The sequence below is a fragment of the Carlito syrichta genome, unplaced genomic scaffold (assembly GCF_000164805.1).
Source record: "Carlito syrichta isolate Samal-C Ts95f unplaced genomic scaffold, Tarsius_syrichta-2.0.1 Scaffold226607, whole genome shotgun sequence".
NCBI classification, from domain to species: Eukaryota; Metazoa; Chordata; class Mammalia; order Primates; family Tarsiidae; genus Carlito; species Carlito syrichta.
In genome coordinates, this window is record NW_007170703.1 from 328641 (window position 1) to 352605 (window position 23965).

The 23965-nt window shown below is 38.0% G+C and overlaps 1 protein-coding gene across 1 annotated transcript in view; it reads left to right on the forward strand.

Moving 5' to 3' along the window:
* TGFBR1 (transforming growth factor beta receptor 1) overlaps positions 1-23965 on the forward strand; it is a 49972-nt gene that overhangs the window by 1436 nt on the left and 24571 nt on the right. The gene's annotated exons all lie outside the window — the stretch shown is intronic.

Consider the following 23965-nt stretch of genomic DNA (forward strand, 5'->3'; position numbering starts at 1 on the left):
GAGGCTGGCCGGGCCGGGCCGGGCCGGGCGTCCCCGCCGCCCGCGGGCACGGTGTAGCTTCGTTCCGGGCACTCGCACCCACGGGGGTCGGTGCCCGGGGGTGCCGGGCCGGGGGCGGGATTGGGCTTGGGGACGCTTCCCCCGCGCGGTGTGAGCCCCGAGGGCTTGCCGGAGCTGTGGGCGGGGGCAGCGTGTGGTTGAGACCCCCGGGACAGCAGACCGTCCTGGACTTCGGCCCCGGCGCGACCCTGCTGAAGGGGGCTGCTCCTCCAGCTGGGTGGCTTTGGAAGGGGGGCTGAGAAGCTTTGTGTGAGAAGGAGGAAGCTCGGAGATGCGCGGAATGTTTCTTCTCTGGTGTGTCTGGAAAGTGTTGAAGTGGATCCAGTAAGACCAGAAGGCTACGGATTGTTTTCGTAGTAGAAACTTGAACGTTTGCTCACGCTGCGGGGATTGGAATTTTGGGGAATGACTCCGTGAACTGATCCAACACATTTATTTCCTCGAAGGAACATCGCTCATGATGTTTCTTTTCTTGAGTGACAGACAGTAGTTTGAATCAGACATCTGCGTAGCTGGTTTTCCAAAATACTGCATCAGGTTGGGGTGGGCGGTCGTTATCTGACCCGGTGACGGGAGGAGTGAAAAAGTTCATTAGCAGCAGAACTAAAACACTAGAAACTAAAATGTGCAGCCTCAGTGTTAGCAACTGAAATATAGTAAAAATATGTTTCTGTTTCTGAAATTGGAAAAACAAACATTGGACAGAATTTTAAAAAATTCAAACCGGAGGGTGTTCACTATTAGTCCTAATAGCTACTGCTTATTAAGAACTTACTATAATGTAAATGCATAAAGTGCACTGAAGTACATTGTTTACTCCTCACAACTAAACCCTCAGAGCTCAGTGACATTTGGCCCATTTATAGGTGTGAAAACTGAGGTGCAAAGAGGTTAAGTACTCCTCAGTGCTGAAGTTAGGATTTGCACGTGGGACTCTCCTGTCTCCAAAATCTGTACTATGTGTATACACACACACACCAAACTACCTGGCATAGTCCATTTTTTCTTCTTCAGTCATCTTATAAGTAGTTGATCTTTATTATTTACTTTTAGATTTTGCTCTCTCTGTTGAATATCAGGTTGGCTTCATTCTGACTTCTAGCACATTCCTGAGTACCTTCACCTGGGCCTATATGAAAAGAAATAATGGATTTTTGACACTGGTCTGCAGAGGGAGATTAAATATAGTATGCATCAAACATAAGTAACATTTCCATATCATTATTAGTGTGAATAACAATTCACTCTTTTCCACCTAGATTAGTACAAGAAGTGTTAATGCATTCAAGTGACACTAGTGGACTTACAGAACATTGCTCAGTCCGTGCCCTGGAGGAGTTTACAGTTTCTGTGGTACACACAATACAAAACTGGTCCAGATGGTTATTACTCTAAGCCCAGGCTGCCTCAACTTGTCTGCCTGCCCTGTTGGCTATGACGATGTTTCAGTCCATCCTTGAAGACATTTTGACGAAGCTCAAATGCTTTTTTTCTCTATAATCTTGCTTCCTTTTTTTAAGATTCGCAATTTGATTCTTTTTGATGGGTATTAGTTTTAAAGTCCTCTGCCCAGTTTTTGTTCTCTCCAGCATAGAATTCTTTAGGGAAATTGGTTCCTTGTCTCTAGTACACAGTTTAGTACCACTATGTCTACCTATATATCCCATGTGAGAATGCTATATGCTTCCTTTCTGCCATTTCATATCTTTTTTTTGAATACATGTCCCAAATCCAACACTTCTTTATATTAATCTCTAGTACACAGTTTAGTACCACTATGTCTACCTATATATCCCATGTGAGAATGCTATATGCTTCCTTTCTGCCATTTCATATCTTTTTTTTTTTTTTGAATACATGTCCCAAATCCAACACTTCTTTATATGAATGCCTCTCGAGTGTTTCCTCCTTTCTGGGTATGCAGCCTTCAACTTGGTCTTGCCTGTTATCCCCCAAATCTAGTTGCTTTCCAATGTTTCTCTAATCTAGGCTTTTCTATGGGCTGCTGCCAAGCTAATCTTCTTCAGTCATCCCCATAAAGGTTTACAAGATTTCCCATTTGTATTCAGCACTTAGAGCAATACTTGAGAGGCTTATGATTAGAGCCATCTCTGAGTATCCAACCAGAGATTTCACTTCTTACTACTGTAAACCTTCAATTGTAGCAATTTCTGTTTTCCCACTGGCTCCTGACTGTTCAGCCTTTTCACTACACATGTAATTTTGCCTCTTTTGGGGGTTGTGAGGAGCGAAGTTCTCAGTCCTAACTTCCTGTATTGGTTTAGTTCTTCTTGAACTCTTTATCTCCCTGGATGGAATAGCACTTGTAGTTTGTGCTGTCCATTTCTACTGCCTACACTGCTACTTAATTATACTCAAATATATTATAGGTACCCAGAGGACAAGGCTCATGCCTTTTCTTTCCTTTATGGTAGGGGTCCCCAAACCCTGGGGCCACAGACCATTACTGGTGGCCTGTGGCCTGTTAGAAGCCTGTTAGAAACGGGATCGCATAGCAGGAGGTGAGCTGGGGGCAAGTGAGCAAAGCTTCATCTGTATTTACATCCGCTCCCCATCACTTGCATTACCATCTGAGCTCCGTCTTCTGTCCCATCAAGGGAGGCATTACATTCTCATAGGAGCACGAACCCCATTGTAAACTGCACATGCAAGGGATCCAGGTTGTGTGCTCCTTATGAGAATCTAATGCCTCATAATTGGAGGTGAAGCTGAGGTAGTGAAGCTAGTGCTGAGGAGTGGTTGCAAATACAGGTTAAAATTAGCAGTTAGGTTTGCCTGTACTCCCTCCTTCCTTGGAAAAATTGACATGAAACCCATCCCTGACTGCTGCTTTGTGGCCTCAGAACTTAGCACCGTGCTTTATATTCTATTCCACATAAATGCTTACTGATTAAATGAATTACATTTGACTGAGCATTCCTTTAGTATTTATACTGGTTGATGAAAATACAGTTCATGCAATATTAATTTATAATGCTGTGTACATAATTGGGAGAAGGTGTATGGCATGGTGAAAGCGGTTGGTTATTAGTCCCAACTTTACCTCCAGTTATGAAGAACAGAGGTGATATCTACTTCACCTAATGCGTAGATTTGAAGATCAAATGAGAAAGTTGTATTTGAGTTTGAGGTTGCTATTTTTTTAATTGTTATGAATAAATAAGACTGATCAACCAGCAGTTCCCACTGGGCCATGTGTGTTTTGGTTAACCATCTTTTCTGATTGGTTGGTACCTTGTAATGCCAGTTGCTAATTATTCATCCCTGTAGACAGGCATTAGTTTTCAAAGAGGCAAATGATTAGTGTAGGCAGAAGTGACTGGGGGAGGTTTCCTGGACTCTTTTGGACTTAAACTGACTTTAAAGGGTGACTGGGTCAGATGGGTAGAGAAGGGGGATTTGATGAATGTTAAAAGTTCCTTTTAAGTTGTGTCCCCAACTGTCCTGGGGCCTGTTCCAGGACAGGAAACAAAGCTTTTGTTAACTGACTGGCAAGTTATTCTTTAGACTTAGGTTCCTTATTCTGTTCTATGGGATTTAGATGTATTGACCTCCATCATTTTCTTCCTCAATCCTGAAAACTACAATAGGTGGCTGGAAACAAAACAAAAAGGTAATCTAAGTGGGATGCCTACCAGGGCTAGGCATTCAAATGGTGAAAATCATAAGTGTATTATTTCAATTTTCCGATAGGAAAACACAACTCAGATTAGGTGAATTTCTTAGAGTTGCACAGGACAGAATGGAGACTGGAACTTTAATTTTCTGATTTCAACTCTTGTGCCACATATGGTGCTTTAAAGTGTTAAGGACTTGGGAGAGGCATAGGGTTAACTGAGTGATTTACCTAAGTGAAGTTTGTCTTGAACATCATAGAATTTATGAAAAATGAACTCTGAAGATGGAAGTGAAGGGGAATGAATCTGTGCTAAAAGTCTTCAAGGGAAAGATCGGTATCTTTTTTATATCTGTTAAAAGGACCTGGTTTAGTACTTATTGCTTGAGAGACATAGGCTTATAGTAGTTTGGAAGATGGTCTTAGGTAAGTAAGGTTTATTATTAGGCTTAGAATTTTAGATGATCTACTTTGTTTTTGAAATTAAACGTGGAACTGACATGATTAAAATTATCAAAAGGAAGATAAATCTTGTTTCTGTGAGGAGGGCTACTCATGGAGAAGACTTCTGCTGTGGGGTTCTAGGCCTAATTGAAATAGTTATCTCCCCTGAGTGCCATTTTTGTAGTACCATTCTGTTGCATCAGATATGTTCATGTGTAAGGGAAGTGTGTTTTGCAAATGCTGTTATCTTATCAATGGCCCTTTTGATATTGAGAACCTGTCTCTTCAAACTACAGAGTCACCTGCAAATGTCAACAAACCGTGTGCCTTTTGTTGCTCTTTCTTGGTTATGGCTTATGTAATACAGAGTTCTGTGAACAGATGGACTGCAGTTTGATATCATGTGATTGGGTCACATCTTCCTGCTTCTGGAATTGAGGGCAGATGCTGGCGTGTTTCTCAGGGATTTTTATACTTTGTCTTATAGAACTAGCTCAAGGAAGCTTTTGGAATCTTCTCAAAATTTTTGGTCTATCTTGACCCAGCCCAAATCCAATACTTAGGGTAATATTTAATGCCTTTCTTAACTGAATTTTCTCAATGTCAAATACAAGCAGTCTCCATAAACATTAAATTTTTCTGCAACTCTGAATTAGATTAAATTTTAGCTATTTAGTTTGCTTTCAGCTCAAATAATACAGGTAGGTTTCTTGTGGCTACCTTTCAATATGAATAAGGTTGATTGACTTGTAGGTTTTTTTCACCTCAGATACCATTTTCTCAAACACTAGTGGAGTAAGTCTGATTAGTTTTACACATCCAATTTTGTAGGTCAGATTTGACTGTACAGCTGTACCTTCCTTTTGCAATCTGAAAGCAATACACATTGTAGAGAATGATTTCTAATTAAAAAAAAGTTATGACTTGTGGGGTGTACACATATACTGCTTTGATATTTCTTGAAGAAATATAAGAATGTGCCAGACATTCTACCTGCTTTATCTCGTTTAATTTTCATAACCAACCCTAAGCGATAGTTGTATGGTAGTACCAAAACTTCTTACTTATTTGCTGGTTAATTTTCAAAAGACACTTTTTAAGTTCAATTGTTCCCAGGACCAGGTAACCAGTACTCAGAAAATAACTAGGTTTTGATGACATTGGTTCTAACCCAAGATTTCTTCCAACTCTCTTAAATATCATCCAGAGATTTTAATATTTTATTTTTCATCCTCTAATCATAAATGTATGTATAAAAGGAAGACACTGCTTCTAACAGAACGGATATAGATTAACGATAGTCCAACCCCTGAGACTCAAATGATTGTGCATTACCATTAACCCCAATCAGCCTGGGTGGGCAGAGTGGACAGGATTTTGCTTAGATTGGAACCTAGTTTGTATCTATGAAAGAAGAGCCTCTTTGTCTCCATTTTATAATCCAGGAAACAGGTCATGCTGTTAATGAATGGTGGAGATAGCATTTAAGCACTCCAGGGTTTGTGCTCTTTCCTGTGCAAATGCTCCTCAATTTACCATGGAGTTATGTATATCATGCCACCTTCATATGCAGTAAACTTATTAGAGTTGACTTTAGCAGGAAAGTTTTTACCATGAGAATTTGCTTCAGCTTATCTTAATTACAGTTTGACTCTTTACAACTGTAGGTTTTTCAGATACCTGCAGTCTTTCTTTGACATAAATTTTTAGGTAATTTGAATCTCACTGATGATTCTAATGATAGTTGATTACTTACTATTTATATTCATTTACATATGATGCTGAAGAAATATGATGAATACAATCTCAATAATAGCAACCACAGGAACTACTTTACAGAGGTGGTGGGACTTCTCTGTGCCTTGCAGGATGGATAGGGTTCAGGGTGAATGAGGAGTGGAAAGGAAGCAGTCCTAGGCTGGAGAGGATGACATGTGTGGACAAGGAGCATGCTAAGTTTCAAGAATTTTAAGGGGAGCAGTAGAAATTCATGATGGAAAGGATGGGCTCTGAGGATTATGGACCTTGAAAATCAGGTGGGTGGTTTTTATGTGGGAAGAGAATGTCTAACTATACCACAGAGAGGATGAAGCAGGAAGGCTACCTAGGGAAATTTTGGGGTTGGTTTGATGGCATTGGGAATGGAATGAAAAGATAGCTCTGTGACAATTCAAACAAAGAAGTTAGAGGAATTAGGAGTAACCTTTGTGTGGCTGTTTCCTTGCCTTTATGCTCTTCTCCCACATATCTGCACGACCTCCTCCGTCACCTCTTGCAAGTCTTTGCTCAAATGTCACCTTTTTCCTCCACGAGGTGTACACTGACCACCTTTTAAAAAAAGTCATCATCCTGATGTCCTTTTCTTTAACACTATCTTCTGACATAGTGTGTTTATTTATTTACTTACCCTATATTCTTATTTACTGTGCTTACTGTCTCCTCCCTTCCTACTGGAAAGTAAGCTTTGTGAAAGTGGATATCTTTGTTACATTCACTATTTCTCAAGTGCTTAGAAGGTGCCTAATACATCATAGGCACTCCGTAAATATTAGTTGAATGGCAGTAGGTCTTAACTGTGAAAAGGTGGAGTACAGAAATTAAGAATGACTCCATGAAAGAATCAAAGAATGACAAGCTTTTTAATACCTGGATAATGCCTTTAACTAACAACTTGGCAAGAGAAAGATGAAAGGAAAATGAATTCTGGTTTGAGCATGTTGAGTTTGAAGTCAAGGGGGCTAAAGTGAAAATGTTCAGTAGGAAGCAAAGATTAAAAACTGGACCCTGGTTGGAAATGGGAGATAGCCTTAGGCAAAGAAATTACTATTAGCTCCCTCCCTCCCCCTCCTTCCCTTCCCCTCCTCCTCTGCCCTTATTCTAGTGGCCTAAAAGCCACCATTTAAGGTCCTGAAGTCCTAGCTTGGATCTGGAATCCTGCTCAGTTCACTGCAATATTTTTTTTTCTGTGTTGCAGTCCATGCTTAGTATTTTACCCCACCTCTTTAATAACAGAGAAATATATATTCAGAATTATTTGTGATCTTCTGGTTGTATGGAAATTAACCTTCAGACTGTGCTGCTTTCTCTGCAATAATATGTTTGATCTCTTGAGAATCTGCTCTGGTCTTGGCTGAAGTAGAAAAGTTTCCTGCTTTAGGCCTCAGGTCATGGTTCCTGCTATCACAGGTGTGACCTTTCCTATCTCTTGGAGTTGGTTATCCTGTTAAGTGCTTTTTGTGCTGTTTTTCTCCATGAACTAAACATTGGTAGAGCTATATCTCTAGTCCATCTTTATTTTTCTGTTTGAATTATCTAATTTGAATTTGTTTTCCTTCCAGTTTTGAAGACAGATTCAATTCATATAACTTGGTTGCCAGAAATTTAATAAAATATTTGTTTATAGGTGTAGGTATATGAGCCCCAACATAGTTGTTTGGATTTAGATGCTAGTCAGTATATCTCTCTTTCCCTGTGACTCACTTTTCAAAGGAGGGTGTTTCCTAAATTACATGATTGTTGTGAAGATAGTATAGAGTAGTGTTTATAAAGTACCTAGCACAGAGCTTGACAGCAGTAAGTATTCAATATAAATGGGAATTATTATGCAATTAAATACGTGAAAGAATGTCATCTGAGAGAGGAAATACATATCTAGGTAATAAAGAACTGGAATTAATTGATAGACTGAAAGGCAGATTTCAGCTCATTGTAAATAAGTACTTCTATCTACGGTAGTTGTCTTAAAATGAAACTTTATAAGGTAGTATGTTTCCTGTCACTGGAAATATTCAGGCAGAGCCTAGATAGCCTTCTGTCTGAGACATCATCAAAGGAATTTCTTGCATTAGGTGGGAGGTTGGACTATCTCAAAGCTCTGTTTCTACTCCAGAATTCTGTATTTTTAGGTGTAATCTAAGCTTCCTTGCTTAACAATTTTAGCTAACATACAGGTTAAACCTTCCTAAGATTGATGGTTTCAAGATGAACTCTATCTTATAACATCCTTATTGTATGAGAAAAATTTATTCATTGATTGGCTTGCATTCTGGTCATTTTCTAGAAAAAGGATTTAGGAAACTTGAAATAAAAACAAATAGAAACCCCAATGACTACAAAATATAAGAATCATTAAGTAAAAAGGCAAAAGAAACAGAACAGTTTCCGTAAGTTTTGTTGAGGAAAGGTTTAGCAGTTGAGCACAATAATTAACTCTGAGTTTTCTAGTAGCAAAGGCAAATAAGGAAGCCTGATAATTTGTGTTGGTCTTATTGCCTATTACTGAGAATTCATAAGGAGGCCACCACCTTCCTTAATAAAGTGGAGTTCTAAACACCAAGATTGCAACGCAGCGAGAATCTCCAAGTGGTAAGGGATTGTTGCTGAACCTGGCAGTTCTGATTCTTGTTTTCAGGCTTCCTCTTTAACACACATTGAGGGTTCAGTTTAGTACTGCCGCCATCTTTCTTCTTCACTTTAAGGCTCTGATCCAAGTATGCACACACTAGTCTTTCCCTAATGCCATGGAACAGCTGATGTAAGGCTAGGACATTTAAATCAAGCTTTGCTAAAAGCTAGAGGATAATGAATAGAGAGCAACATGAAACTATTCAGTCTGACTTACAAAGACATTTTTCTCATGTCCTTATCTTTTGGCCTGTCTCCATTTGGCAGACACCATCTGAGTACTGCCACCAAATGCAGACCTAGACTCTTACCTTTCTTACACTGGTCCAAGTCAGCAAGGTCCAGAGAGTGTCTTTACTAGAGTTTTTTATTTGAAGAACTGCCTCATTTCTGGGTGATGGATGTTGCAAATGATTTTAGGAAAGACCACACTTAGTCAGAGGTTGTGGCCCTGCTGTACTGGTCTCCCAGTAACCCCAATATTTTATGTAAAAGATGCACACATACATTAGCATGAGAGCATTCTTTCGTTAGAGGCCTTCTGATTTCATTGGGAAAACCAAGCTTCTCTCTGCTCTTGAACAGAACCTATTATAGAAGTCTTTGTGTAAGGGCCATTGGGAAATAAAGTGAATTAATTTGGGCTTATTACTCTCCATGATTTGTAGGGATTCATTTTCCTTTCTTCTGCAGTTGCTGAGCTGCTTTAGGTCAGTTCCACTGTTCCTTGTTCTCACCAACAGGACTGAACCTCCTTATTTTTGTTCACTTGCTTCAGGATAACCATTCCATCTAGATTTTGTAGGTGTGAACCTCCTGATTACATAATAGTGTGTATTTATAGTTCTGGGACACCTTGTGCAGGCATCCAGTTACATTTCTACATTATAAGATCCTTAAATATGCATTGAAATACAAATAGGTCCCCTGGAGAAAAGTAAAAACAAATGTCGTTTTCTACTAGAAACTAGCAGCAATACACATATTTGCAAGCACTGAACATGGAGGATATAGTTTAACTTGAAGAGGATTGGAGATAGAAAAGCACTGACTGGCTTTTCATTTGTATGTGTGCACATAGACGTGTGTGCGCACACAAATGATATGTGTATGGGTTGGGTTTTTTTGCTTGATGTATTCATTCCCAAATTGAACAATGATGTGCTCTAATTGAGTCTTTTGTTTAGCATATGGCTGTTGATTTGCGTACTTTTTCAATTGAAGAACTGACATTTTAATTTTCTTATTCAGTGTGCAATAGATTTAAATAAAACGCCGAGATTGGGTATTGTTGCTTTTCTTCAACAATAATTATATGCAATTATTTCACCAAAATTTTATCTCATTTTCTGGGTGACAGAGCGAGACTCCAACTCAAAAAAAAAAGAAAAAAAAGCTGGACTCGGTGGCTCAGCCTGTAATCCCGTGCCTTTGGGAGGCTGAGGTGAGTGGATTGCCTGAGCCCACGGGTTCGAGACCCGCCTGGGCAGGCGAGACCTCATCTCTACAATAAATCAAAAAAATTAGCCGGGTGTGGTAGCGTGCGCCTGTAGTTCCTGCTACTTGGAAGGCTGAGGCGGAAGGATCGCCAGAGCCCAGCAGGTCGAGGCTGCGGTGGCCGGGAGCGGCCACTGCACTCCAGTCTGGGTGACAGAGTGAGACTCCAACTCAAAAAAAGAAAAAGAAAATTATAAACAGGGTCCAGAGTTTGCTCATGTTCCTCAATGAGGAAAGACAGTTTCTGATTGCCAGTCCCACCAGAGCTTTGGTAAATTAACACAGCACTGTAGATTACTTTCTTTTGAACAAATGCTCTATTTTTTCCCTTCCATTAATTTGCTTTCTTCCTTTCCGTGGTGCATTTTACTTTTGTTCTCGTCCTTATTTTGCCTGTATAAGTTTGAATCTTTCTGCTCTTCCATTCTCCCCATGATCATAATTGTTTCTTCCTTTTTTTTTTTTAAACACGGCCCCATAAAGATTTTAGCTGGGTCTCATCTATCATTTAAGTTTGTCAGATACAGCCTGCTCTTGCCTTACAATGGGAGAAGGGAAAGGAGGGAGAAGTTTCAAGGGATTTTTAGGCATGAGGCAGAAATCTTTTTTTTTTAATCAATATTTTTTATTATGATATTGTGGGGTACAGTTAAGAGTTAGGTATACAAATATGCTTTGTTCAGGCACCCTTGTTGATAAGAGGTGTCTCCCTGTCCCCTGACAGATGTTTACTAGCATTCATCCCCCTTCTCCCCCCGCATAGTTTCCCACCACTGTCAGTCATATAGTGGACCTTGATCATCCAACGTAATACCAGAGGCAGAAATCTTAAGGCAGTACTCTGCAAGGACCAACAGGCTCAGAATTAGCTGTGCATTGCAAACAGATGGTGGTGTGTCCCTGAGGAAATTCTGTAGTTGCTCTAAGCAATTGGGTGTTTCCCTCTAATTTAGCTTACAGTCCCTGTAAGAGGGATTGACGGGGAGTCTCATGGAAGAAATGGGTATAATCACTTATGGACCATTCTAAACCATACCTAGAGCCTAGTAATTATTGACTTGTGTATAGAAATCATAACTCTGCAAGATAGGCTTATATGTTGTATCTTCAATTCTCTGAGGGTTAAATAACGTCAAGAGAGATCCTTATGCCTCTGATCTTCCCTGACAAATCATTATCTTTTAATAACTAACCCCCTACTAGAGGCCTTCTTTGGTACAAGATGCTAGTATCAATGCTACCAGCAATTGAAAACCCATATTTCAGCCGGGCTCGGTGGCTCAGCCTGTAATCCCACGCCTTTGGGAGGCTGAGGTGAGTGGATTGCCTGAGCCCGCGGGTTCGAGACCCACCTGGGCAACTTGGTGAGACCTCATCTCTGCAATAAATCAAAAACTAGCCGGGCGTGGTAGCACACGCCTATAGTTCCAGCTACTTGGAAGGCTGAGGCGGAAGGATCCTGGAGCCCAGCGGTCGAGGCTGCAGTGGCCAGGAGTGGCCACTGCACTCCAGTCGGGGCAATAGAGTGAGACTCCAACTCAAAAAAAAGAAAACCCATATTTCTAATGCCAAGTCTCTGGACATCCAGATTTTGAGGTCTGAAAACTTCATTAGCTTGGTTACAGTGCATCTCAAGCTTCAGTTTTTATATATACATAGTTTAATTTCTTTTTTTTTTTTTTGAGTTGGAGTCTCACACTGTTGCCCAGACTGGAGTGCAGTGGCCGCTCCCAGCCACTGCAGCCTCAACCTGCTGGGCTCTGGCAATCCTTCCGCCTCAGCCTTCCAAGTAGCCGGAATTACAGGCATGCGCTACCACGCCCAGCTGATTTTTTGATTTATTGTAGAGATGAGGTCTCACTGCCCAGGCGGGTCTCGAACTCGCGGGCTCAGGCAATCCACTCACTTCAGCCTCCCAAAGGCACGGGATTACAGGCTGAGCCACCGAACCCGGCCATAATTTAATTTCAAAGGGCAAGCGTGTTTCCCTGATAGGGGTTCAGTCAACATGGGTCATCTTCATGCCCCAAGGGAGTCCACAATTTGATGGTTACAAATATTATAAATATATAAATATTATAGAAATAATGCAAAATCTCCATTTTGGCTGCTTGTCTGTCCTTGCTTGGTTTAATTCATCTATGTTCTTCTAGGAGACTGCAACCAGAATTGAACTGCGTACTTCAGCATTTTGTTGGACAAGAAAGATGAACATTTCAGATGAGGGAAGGCAAAAACATGAAAGCTTGTTTAATGACATGTGTGATTCACCAAATCTGAGACTTCTGACAGGGTCTATCATTTCTCTTTGGGCTAGGTTCAGTAATTTTTTCCTATCTTTTCCATAGGGAAAGATAAAGCTAACATAAAGCTAAATACCAGGACAATCAGAGTAGAAAGTGTTTGCTTCTGTGGAGCAGGAAATGGGAAGGATTGAATGTTGGGGAGTTGCTACCTTTTTCTTTAAAATTTTTTTTTTATGGTAACAGTCCTGTGGAACGATTTGATCCCATAAGCTCTGTACATATGTATCTTTGATTAAAATGAAATCTAAATTTAAAAAAATAATGATAATTACATGGCAGCTATAAGCCCATGAGTGCTGAAGGGTTAAGTTCTCTCTTGGATAACAGATTTTTAGATTGGATTAACATACAAAGGCCTGTTTTTCTAAAAGACACACTTAAATTGACACCAGAAGATTGAAAAAGGCAAATCTGATGATGACAAAAAAGTAGATATAAGATTAATAGCTGACAAAATTTAAGGCATTAAAAGGAAGAAAAGTGTATTTTAATCTTTTTGTAATTAAATAAAATAGGCTCAAAATATAAGACCAAAACTGGTAAAAATATAAGGTTAATTTGATAAAAGTCACTATTTGTAGGTTAAGAAAGCAAGATCTGAATAACAGTAAAAATTTAATTTTGTCATCATGAACAACATTCTTTCAAAATACTTATGGAATTTTCCAGGAAGTTGGCGATATGGAGGTTCATAAAATTACATCCAAATTAGAAATTAACAACAATTTTTAAAAGGCCAAAATAAATACTATGTTTAGAAGTTTAAGAGTTTTCTTAATAATCCCTTAGCTAAAGAAGTTACAGTTGTAATGGACTAGAGTTCTACATATCAAAATTAGTGGAAGTTTTGCTAAAGTAGTACCCAAAGGAAAATCTGATAACAAGAATTTTGAAAATCAAGCTAGAGAAGGAAGAACCAAGTAAATACAAGAAAATAGGAATCTAGGGAGAAAAAAACCTATTTTTGATTTGATCAGTAAAATACTAAATTGCTTCTTTGTTAAACTCAGTATTAAAATAGACAGATATTTGGTATAAAAAGGGTAAACATGCATAGAAAAAATGGCAAAGGAGAGTCGTGTCTTTCTGATGAACTTTAATGCATTTTAACGTAGTCCAGCTTCGGTTTTTTTCTCTTTAAGGTTAGTGCTTTTTGATCTGGACCCAGATGTCATAAAAAATGTTTACCTGCATTTTTCATTTAAAAGATTTCTTGTTTCACCTTTTCCATTGTGAAGTACAGTGCCTCTGGAATTGATTTTTTATTGTGATGAGTTTTTTTTTTTAATTTTTAAAATGGATATCTGGTTGATTTGAAACCATTTATTATTAACACTTTCCTTCCACCATTATATTACATGTCACTTTTATCAAGTAGTTTTGTATGTGAGGATCTGTTTCTGAAATCTCTATTATGATTCTTGATTTGTAATAGTATAAGTTATCCAAAAACAGTGTACTTCAAAATTGCCTTGGTTATTCTTGGGTTTTATTTTCCCCATATAAATTTTAGAATCAGTTTGTCAGTTCCCACCAAAGACCCCTGTGGGGGTTTTGATTTGGTTTTGTTGAATCTAGAGATCACTTTATAGAATATCGACATTTTTACAATGTTGAATCTTCCAGTTAGTAACTTGGCATTTTTCACCATTTATAAGTAAATTTACAAATTTTATTTTATCTCCTTTGTAATTTCTGTCAGTAAGTAATGTTTTGAAATTTTCACTGTGAGGTCTTACATGTCTTTTGTTAGATTTATTCTTAGTTTTTTTTATATTTTTAAATTTTTATTTTTCTATCTGTTGCTGGGGTAAGAAAAACTCATTTTTTTTTTTTTTTGTATAGTGAGTAGCCTTGTATTAGTGACCTTCTAAACTTACTAATTGATTGTAATAGTTGATCTGTAGTTTACTTTTGGATTTTCTATGTACATAATTGTCATTTGCAAATAATGACAGTTCTGTTTATTTCTAGTTTATCTTCCTTTTATTTATTTTGTCTGATTTATTGCACTCAGACCTCTAATACAATGTTGAAGAGAAGTAGTGGTAGATATCCTTTTCTTATTTGTGATTTCAGAGGAAAGCTGCAACGTTAAGCGTAATGCTTGCGTTATGCCTTTGCCTTAACCTGATTATTTCCTTCTTTTTTAAATTCTGCAGTTTACTAAGACTCTTAAAAATCATGAACAGGTGTTGAATTTTATCAGTTTTTGCTTTCTTTTAATTAACATCACCTAAACTGTCAGACTTTTTTATTCCTGCATCTACGAGGGGGCCAAAAAACTGGAATTTATTTATAAAAATTGTGTTTTTATAAAAGTGAAGTTTACATGTTTAAAATTTAGTCACCTTCATGCAGTACACCTGTTGAGATGCTTTTCCCTCTGCTCAAAACAGTTTTTCAGCTTGTCAATTTTGATGCTTTTTAGTGCTTATGCCTTATTTTGTTTCACCTCTTCCACACTGGCAAAACATTTCCCTTTGAGAACTTTTTTCAAACAAACAAAAAAGTCATTCAGAGTGAGACTGGATGAATAGGGAGGGTGGGGCAACTCTCAGCGCATTGTGGGCAGGTTGTTCTTGTAAATCACCCATCATGAAATGGGCAAACATGTTGAAAGAATCTTAAAAAAAAAGTCACTGAAGCCAATACAGCCTCTCACAACAATGTTAGCTGGTACACTGATGCCAGTGGGTTCCTAGAACACTCACCTAGTGAAGAAGTCTGTACTACAAGGAGCCCACCCTCCCAAAGATAATTCTGGGCTTTTCTGGGTCCCCCTCATGTATACAATATTTTTGTATCTCATCTCCATGGAATGATTTTGCTTTCTTCATTAGCCTTCCTTAAGTCTTAGTTTAGGTGTCATCTTTCAGAGAAATTTCCCTTTTCTGTTCTCTTTTTCTGTACTTTACATCACCATTTATCAATGGCATGTTTGTTTTCTACACTGCAAACTTGAGGGTAAGAATCTTGTTCTACTCATCTCTGTCTTCCTGCACAAATTGCATACGCCTTTTTTTCCTGAGAAAAGATGTTCAGGCCTTGCTTTCTGCTTCTTCAATTATTAACTACGCAGCTCCATCAGTTCATTTCTTCAGTCGTGGTTCCAGTAGCTCCTTTGTTTGCTAGTCCAGCTGTTACTCTACTCTGCCCTAAGTCACTGGCAGCTGGGGTGGTTATCACGTCCTTCTCTTACCACAGTTCCATCTCACACGTCCTTCCCCAGCGCGGTATGGCCTGCCACTTGCGTTTGCTTTTCTGTGCAGCCAAGTCACGGCGTCTCCTGTAGACATTCTTGCTTTCCAGCGGGAAAGGCTGAGTTTTTTTTAATCTTGTCCTACTTGGGGGACGTCATCACAGCTTATCAAATAATTCTTTCGGTGTGTGTGCTTTTTGAATAAGTCTAGAGTCTGTTGATGTAGCTCTTAGGACATTGTTTCTTCATCTACAAAATAAGGGACTAGGATCAGAAATTTCTGTTCCAGGTTCCTTACAGCATGAATGTTCATCAGTTATAAAGTTATGAAATATAAAGTTAATAAATTAAGATATTAAGTTATTTATTATTTAGGGGCATTACTTATAAATGTACACACTGATGTGTTCCAACACTGTTAATTTGGGTTGGAAATGAAAATATAATTCTTGTAGGAGCTTTTCATGCTACTACAGTGAAATTCTTGAGCTAACTGTGTTGAAACAGGCATTGCTGAAAAACTATATGAACATCTATGAATAGAGAAAGAGAAAATAGCAACCATGAAAGTTCACTGCTTTATGCACGCCCAGTTTACATTGAGTTCTGTGTCAGCATTGCCTCCTGGCGCTGTCTAAAGGTTAGCTCCGATTCTCTGTCCAGCATCTAGAATAGGGACTGGCACATAATAGAAGCTCTAAAGAAATACTTGTTGAACTGATGTGTAAACAAATATTTTTAGCATTTTACTATGTATTGGGCACTATGCTAAGTATTCTATGTATATTATCTCATTCATTAATCCACAAACTTTCTGAGATTGTTGCTGTTATGTGTTATGAACTTAGGAAGTAAGTTGTGAAAATTTAGTTTCGTTTTTTTTTTTTTTTTTGTTTTTTTTTTTTTTTTGAGTTGGAGTCTCACTCTGTCACCCAGACTGGAGTGCAATGGCCGCTCCCGGCCACCGCAGCCTCGACCTGCTGGGCTCCGGCGATCCTTCCGCCTCAGCCTTCTGAGTAGCCGGAATTACAGGCATGTGCTACCACGCCCGACTGATTTTTTGATTTATTGTAGAGATGAGGTCTCGCTGCCCCGGCGGGTCTCGAACCCGCGGGCTCAGGCAATCCACTCACCTCAGCCTCCCAAAGGTACGGGATTACAGGCTGAGCCACCGAGCCTGACAGAAAATTTAGTTTCAAGTAAATGAAGTGACTTCCTCAGGTACTCAGTGACTGACTTACAAAGATAGAATTTGAACTTGTCTTCTTGTCTCTGAATTCCATGAGTTTAACTACCATAGTCTTAAAATATCTACTAGTCAAGTTAAAATAGAATACAAAACTGTGTAAAAGCATGCTTAGAAGGGAAATAAGAAATTCAGTTATTGTTTTAGTACTCACCATCAGACATAGAAGTTTCTCTTTCTCCATTTTTTTCCAGGGCCTGGGGTAAGGCAGAGGGAACACATCTGCTCTGTATATTAACATACTCCCTCAACTCATTGAAGTGGAACAAAAAACAAGGTCACTTGACAGGACTGTAATTGTGATCACACTATATAACTTTCCTTCCTGCCCTTTAATAGTATAGACATTTTCCTGTCCTTAAACATACTTCTAAATATTAGTTTTAATGGTTATATAGTCTTCCATTTATAAGTGTGTTATAATTTATTGTCATTGTCTTGTCATTCATATAGGTTGTTGGGTTATAAAATACTATAACAACATATATTTGCTTATGTTTTTGCTCTCATGTCCTATTTCCTTAGATAAATTCCAAGGAGTAGAATTAATGAATTAAAAGATAAAAACTTTTAAAGGCTCCAATTCTTTTAAAACTTGTTGTTAAACAGATTCTCCAAATCTGCTAAGCAGGCCTTTATCCTGTCTTTGTGTAATTTATGTTATTTCAAACCTAAATGAAAGCCTTTGAATTAGTCACCCTGTTAAATCTCATCTTGTTATTTGGGCAGCCTATTCTTAGTGTTATTTTCTCTAATATCAGTTAACATTATATTAGCTAATTTCATGTAGCCTAGGAGACCAGAAAATGAAGGTAGTCTGGAAAAACAAATGCTTTGGAGTTTAGGAGTGCCCCATTCTTTTAAGATGAGATGTAGGTTAAATTATAAATAATACTTTTTAAGTTCTTTAAAAGTGGCACAGTTAAATAGGATATATCTGGAAAGATCAGATTTTTATTCTGCAGCCCTAAATTTAGGGATGAAATGTTGTCTAGAGAAAAACGTCACAACATCGTATGGTGCTCTCTATTTTGATAAGCTCACTTTGACATTACTGCTGCAGGATTTCCCTCAGAGGTTAAAAATTAGCACCAGAAACCTTGTCTTCCCGGGCCTAGAGTGACAGTGTCTACACCAACTGTCCCTTTTTATACACTTAATACTCTACTCCAACGGGACTGATTTGAGAGGTTTGAGGTATAAAACTCAGGAAGCAGGCTGGAGGGAGTTGGTAGTCAGGGTTTTAGCCACGTCTACAGAGAAAGCAACATATTAAAAAAAGAAGAGTGTCATGTAAACTAATAAAGTGTGGCACTGTATCTCTTATCTTGAAACATTTAGAAAATAACATTCAGTTCAACTGGACGAGCATTACTAGTGAATTGCAAAGAGGTTTCACTAGAGTTCTGGATTGGGGGAAGATGGGTGATGAGAGGATGGAGAAAAAAAAAAAAAGAGTTGAAAAAGGAAAGGCTATTAAGTGTATGCATTTTTAAAAGACATAGATTGTATAGACATTGTCACTGTAGGCCTGGGAAGACAAGTTTCTGGTGCTAATTTGTATTTTCTACAGCAAGGGTGATGGAAATGTCTGTTTCATATACTGTATACAGGTTCTCTACCTCTCCATTTCTCTAGCTTGACATAGAGGCTTGTGACTTAACTCTCGGTAGCCTTGGTATTATGTAGAAATAATAATGCTCTACTATATGTGACCTCAAGGCACACTGAAATGAGTCATCCATAGAATTCCTTAATAGATGAGACCAAGAGGAAGGATCTCAACTTGGGGTTTATCACACTAATACTATAATACAAGAAATAATAGCCCTAAGTATCCTGCTGTTTGTTTTTACTACTGTCACTTCCTTTGACATGCTAGATGTTTGGTTTCTCATGGCCCTTCACATCATACCAACATCTGCAAACTTTGAAAATTCTGATTTATTCTACAATATTTGGAAATTTTACTGCTAGTAATTTTATTTCCTGGCATGGGATTGACTGTTTTCTGTGTACACAGTAACTTTTCTTTTTAGTGTTGAACCATATTGAAATATTTGTTCAGACATATTAATGAGGATAAAAGTTAAGTTAAATTTTAGTTGCAAGGAAGCTACCAAGGCAGTTATTAAAGTGATTATTAAATGAGTATAAGTTGATCATTCCTAATCTGAAATTCAGAATGCTCCAAAACTCAAATCTTTTGAGCACTGATACGATGTCACAAGTGGAAAGTTCTGCAAATAAGTACTTAACACAAATTTTGTTTCATGCACAAAATTATTAAAAATATTGTATAAAATTATCTTTAGGCTATGTGTAAGGTGTATATGAAGCATAAGTGAATTTTGAATTTAGACTTGGGTTCCATCCCCAAGATATCTCATTATGTATATGCAGATATTCCAAAATCTGAAAAGATCTGAAACCTAAAACACTTCTGGGCCCAAGCATTTTGCATAAGGGATACTCATAACACTTTCTATGCATAGCCAAGTTTGCATATGCATAGGTTGCAACAGTTTATTATATCTTTTTGTTTGGAGGCTGGAATTTTCTTTTGACTTTGGTTGTAAAATGTGTCCAGATTCCAGAAATGTAAAGTTTGGGAAATGTGCATCTCAAAGGTAAGAAAACTAAGCCTACTAGTAGAGATTGGGGTATGGAAACAGAATTGGGCACTGTATAAAATAGGAAATTTGGTTCTTTTCTTTGTTAACAAGCAGAAAAGTCAAACTTTATGAGTCTAAGCATGAAGCTGTACACTTGGTCCACCAGAGAGTTTTTAAAGTTTAGGGTTACTTAGCATGGGGATTACTAGTACAGAAAACAGTCACACAGATTTCATTCAGGTGCATGATGGTAATATAGTGGAGATTCACATCCACCTGCAACCTGAGTAGAATATTGTTATAAACCTTTTTGGTTATCTTAAGTTTTGGTAGAAACCAAAACTTCATTAATAAAATGACAGAACTGAACTGCAACTAGGTGATCTTCAGACTTTCCTGTGGTTTTGTCAATCTAGGATTCTGCAGTAGAATTTTGTCACTGCTTTTGGGGAGAGGTGTTCCTTTGGTGACCTGCAAGTAAAAGCCATGTTTGGAACAATGGAATTTATCATGTGTGATAACTCTATGTTTAATTTCCAAATGTGTTAATGGACACTATCTCATTTGATGATAAAATAGGCCAGGGAGGTCTTAGGTTCATTTTGTTGATAAAACGAGACCATTGTTGTTAACATCTTGATAACACCTTGATTTCACTTAAATTTTTCAGTTTTAAATTTGGTTATCTTACTTGGGATGCTAGCCATGAAAGGTGAAATCCTGCCACTAAAGGAAAAAAACAAAAAAAAATCCAAAAAGCCCAGTCAGTATAGCTTTCAACTATCCAGCAAATTGTACATATTCTCCAAGTTCTGACTTGAATGCCCTGTGAAACTTTTCTTGATAGCTGTCTTCTGCCTCAGCAGAACTAGAGCATTGTGATCATTCTTCTTGGGACTCAGGATTTTCATTATCTGTTTAATGCCTTACTCTTCCACCTTCATGAAATACTCAAGTGCAAATACCGTGTCTTATTCATCCCTACATTTACAGTAGAGATACCTGGCATATAGAGCTACCCAGTGGATAATTGCAGACTCAGATGAAAGAGTCAAGTTGATGGGCTTGTGGTGGGAAGTGGAGAGTGGAACTTGGGTTTTTGGGTGGTGGGAAGGAAACATCATTGTATACCTTTTTAAAATTGAAATTTTGCCCTGTACATGCATTTAAAAATTAAAACAAAACAAAAACCTAATATAATAAAAGGGGGTGGGAAGGTAGCCACAGGCCAGATTTATCTATGAATAAAATAGATTTGAATTTTTTTTAATGACAATTAAAACTTAATGTATTCATGGGAATTTTTAAATTCCTGTATTAGTTTTTCCCTAAGCTATTTTACCATGTAATATAAAGCAGTCAAGACTGACTTAGAGCCTTGTTTGAAGACCGTGAAGTAGAATTTCAAAATTCTACCCTTGCCTTGTTAAACTTTGTGTTATATAATGTTTATATTTGTCTAATGACCTGTTCTTATTGAAAGAGTAGTTAAGAGAAGTTCTTTAATATTGACTTCTTCAAGTATACCCTAATGCAATGACCCCTTTGAAAGGAGAACACAATGTATTTTTCATGATGTTGCTTAAATTATATAGACATGAAACTAGATATAAAATCCTTATGTTTTTGGCTCATCTACCACTATAAACCAATTTGTATATTAAATACAAAGACAATTACAAAAAAAATCCAAAAGGGTACAATTTTCAGTGTGACAGATGATGTTTAGTTTTCATGGTAGGAAAAAATAGCTTTAGGTCTAATTACATTTTAAATCTGTTTCTGTATTTTAACTTCAGTGATAATAAAAGCTGTGAGTACCTCATCAGCAGTGTTGTGCAAGGTGGTGTTAATGGCTTCAAGACTCTGTTGGTAAGTTCAGGATAATAAGACTTCATATATAATCAAAACACTTGGCAGCAAGCATTCCTCAAATATAATTTTATAAGTTTTAATGAGATGTCAGTTATATTGTTCACTGGAAGATAAGGTTAACATTATTGCATTATTGAAATCTTCATTAAATGATTTTCAGTTATTGCTGGAATTGTGAATGGAAAAACATTATTGCATACTTACAATCACACGTACTGCAACTGAACATTTGCAAATTATACTACAAAGATAGGACCCATATGACACTTGCATGTAATAAAGTGCATATATAGTGTATTGGCTGTTAAGTATTGGCTTTTAATATGCCATGCCTCTGTTGCTGTATGCTCTGACGATTCAAGTTCCATAAATTTTTTACTTTCTTTTACAGTTTCCATAAAATTTTTGCTCTGTGTATAGTGTGCCCCAGGGACACTTGTCCTGAAGGAGATCTTCTTCACACAGCTGAAGAAGCAGCAGTGAAAGCTAGGTGCCACTGCTTGTTTAGATGGTGGTGACTCATGATCTTGAATGTTTATCTTTGTTTTTAGAGTATCTTTGAAATAAATTTTTTTTTAAAGTTGTATACAGTTCTCACACTTCCTTTCCTTTCCTGATATAATTATGACCTCTTTTTTGGGAAACACTGTTTGAGCAAATATTTTTCTGATCGCTATCTAAGTGTCTAGGATTCAAAGTGTGAAAAACAATAGAAAACAAACTTGACATTTCTTAAGGTAATGAAAGACACTTTAACATGAAACTAGATATAGATTGATTTGTACTGTCCCAAAGGTATGTATGCAAGGAGGGCTTTGGAACTTTGAAAGAAGCTACCAGTGATCATGAGGGTAGAGGAGAGGTTTAGAGCACATCATGGAAAAAATCTTGTTGAATAGGGTCTTAAAGAATGAGAGGTGGATAAGAGGATGGGTTTAAACTAGGCAAAGAGGTGGTATGTGTCATGACCAAGGTCATGAAAGACATGATTATTATAGTGAGAAGTGTGTGGCTATAGATAGCATTTATAATGTGAGAGATTAATTGGAACATAATGTGAGAGATGAATTGAAACCCAAAAGTAAGACTTAATTGTTAGGTCAAGTGTTTAGCCTGTTTCTCATGTATATTAGAGGACCACAGTGATCTTAGAACTGGGAGAACTGTCATAGCAACTTTTAAAAATAGATAGCAGTTACCGTATTATACTGTAATATTCTTCTTCACTAGTCATTGGGACTCTTCAAGGGCTGTGACCATCGGTTATTAATTTTTGTATACTAATGACTAATTATGAGTAAAGAGAATTTAGGAGGAAATGATGAAAATCTCCTGTTGTGGTGGTTTTAATCTCTTGTGGATCACAAATTCCTTTGTAGGGTCTATTGAAAGCTACAGACCTTCTCCTTGAAAATACAAATACATAAAACATTTGGTCTGTACGTTTATGGGATTCATGTACCCTGAAGTCAATCCATGAATTCCTGTTTCAGAATCCCTCTTTAAGGGTTATAACAAGGGAACCTATAATCACCACCAAACATCATCATGAATAACTACTGTGTCTTTTAGCAGTCTTTAAATAGAGTATGATTGTGTCTCTCTCATGTACTTTTCTTTAGTTTCCTTCATAGCTGACCTGTCTGAATAAAGAAACATTTTTTATAATGATCAAGGTTAAACTTTCTATTAGTCGGTAAAGATAATAGACAGATGTACTAACCAAGGACATTCCTGAATGTAAGCAAGAGAATGAGAGTCTCTAGGGCCACCCTTAGGCTTGATGATTTGCTGGAATGACTCAGAGGACTAAGAAAAGCTGCTATAGTCATGGTTATGGTTTATTACAGCAAAAGCTTGCAGATTAAAATCAGCAAAAGGAAAAGACAACCTTGAGTGAAGTCCAAGAGAAACCAGGCTCAAGTTTCCATGTGTCCTCTCCCAGTGGAGTCATAGATGATCTTAATTCTCTCAACAACAGTGTGTAACAGCATGTGTGAAATGTTGCCAGCCAGAGAGCTCACCTGAGCCTTGGTGTCCACCAGGGAGCTCACATCAGCCTTGGTGTGTAGGGTGTTTATTTTTGGTCAGTCACAGAACTTGCTGTGCCTGCATGACTGGCCTCAGCTACTCAAACTGCACTGCCCTCCCCCACCCCCAGCAACAGTAAGTGTTCAATGTAAATCACATTAGCATAAGCTATCTGATCAAACTGGTACCATGTGACCCAAGACATCAGGTATAACATACAGAAACACATTCTTATCAGGGAGAATTCCTAAGGCTCAGAGCTCAAATCCCAGGAACCAGTGAGGCCAGTTTTAAAGACAGGCCTTTCTTGGAAATGTGCAGGGTTTGAGCAACTCAGTCCTGTTGAGTTAACTCTTTCCTATATAGCAAGTTACCTGTTTAGGCAGGTAGCTTTCTTCTGGCCTACCTATCTGTCTAACCACTCCTCTTCTAGATACGGTGGACCTCCTTGGTCTTGTCATGGTTGGCTGTTCCATGTACCTAGACTTCTCCTTTTCCATTGCAAAGGAGTAATCAGAAAGTGTGATTTGACTTGAGAACGTGTTTGTGCTTTGCAGTTTCATGAGACCATGGTGAAATGTAAGCACCCATCCTGTCACTCATTTAACAAGTATTTTTTGAATGTTGTTATGTATCAGGCACAATGCT